We start from the raw sequence: 1,732 nt of genomic DNA, 5'->3' as shown, positions 1-1,732 counted from the left end.
AAAAAAAAAAAAAAAAAAAAAAAAAAAAAAAAAGTAGGGTTATAGCTAGTGTGGATGACCACATTCAGCTATTTATGTTTTTATTTTTATTTTTTTATTTTAATTTTTTGTGGTGCTGGGGATTGCACATGCTAGGCAAAAACACTCTGCTACTGAGCCACACCCCCAGGCTTACAATTTACTTTTTTAACAACTCAAAAATCTTTTTTTTTGCATTACAATTCTTATTACACATATTTACCACAGTTTTTCATATCTTTGTTTGTAAATAAAGTATGTTGACATCCAATTCATGTCTTCATACATGTACTTTGGATAATGATGTCCATCACATTCCACCAGCATAAAGAACATTTTTATTTGGAATCATCCTATAGTTTTACAAGGCTTATTTTTATTCAAGTGAAATATGTTGCTTCCCAACCCCTGCTTTTAAAAAATTCATCCATTTTAAAAGTAATTAGTAGGTTTTGGGATCAAATTAATCATCTATACTTCTGATCAACAGGAGATTGCTGCTTTTTTAAAAAGCATTTCATAAAGGTCAGTTACTATAATGACTAGAATTACTGTTATGAAGAATGTTTATTAAAGCAGGAACCACGGGCCACTTGTATGAGAACCACATCAATTAAAGAAAAAGTCTGGGGCTGGGGTTGTAGCTCAGTGGTAAAGTGCTTGCCTAGCATGTGTGAGGAACTGGGTTCGATCCTCAGCACCACTTAAAAATAAATAAAGATACTGTGTCCATCTACAAAAAAAAAAAAAAAGTCTAATTTACTGATATGAAAGATGTCCAAATACATCAAATGAAAAATAGTGAGCTGCAGAATAAGTTGCAGAATGTACACAGCATTGCTGTCATTTGTGTACAAAACAAAGGAAGCATACATTTGTGATAATGTGTGCAGGAATCATCTGTGAAAGAATATGAAAGAATACAAAGAGTCAATACTGAATGCTCCCGGAAAAATGACAACTAAAGGTAAGGTGAGGTAGAATACTTACACCATATACCACTTTACATCTTTTTGACTTTTATATCATGTGTATGTGCTATCCATTCAAATAGATATTAAAAAGTTATCTTATTGACTTTTTTTTTTTTTTGGCAGTACTAGGGATTGAGTTGCTGAGGCTGGCCATAAACTTGCCATCCTACTGCCTCAGCATTTGACTTGTTGGGATTACAGGCTATAGGCATGTACTACCATTCCTGACAGAAATCCATCTTAAAATGAAGATTCTCAGGCTTACTATGGTCTTCTTCAGTAACAATCTGTAATTAGGGCTGAGAAATCTTAATCTTAAAATGTTCTGCAGGTGACTCTCATGAAAAAATTTTAGATGACTACTATGAATATTATCATCTTTATGAGACACTAAAATCTTTGCTTTTTATTGGGAAAAAAATTTTAAATTTAAAAAAATTTAAAAATTTCATAACAAAAGGTTCTTTATTTTTTTTAAATAAGCAGGAAAAAAATGATTTTATACTGTTGACTTAAGAAAAAATCGGATTCTTTGCTAAGTTTTTTATGTAATTTTGCATTTTAATTCTACATTATTGAGAGAAATAGAAACAGGGGCTGGGGATATAGCTCAGTTGGTAGAGTGCTTGCCTCGAATGCACAAGGCCCTGAGTTCAATCCCCAGTACCATCCCCCCACACCAAAAAAAAAAAAAAAAAAAAAAAAAAAAACACCCAAAAAAAAAAAAAATAAAAAAAACC

This window comes from Marmota marmota, unplaced genomic scaffold (assembly GCF_001458135.2).
Source record: "Marmota marmota marmota unplaced genomic scaffold, marMar, whole genome shotgun sequence".
Classification (NCBI taxonomy): domain Eukaryota; kingdom Metazoa; phylum Chordata; class Mammalia; order Rodentia; family Sciuridae; genus Marmota; species Marmota marmota.
The sequence above is the reverse complement of the archived record's forward strand: the minus strand, read 5'-3'. Positions refer to the sequence as shown.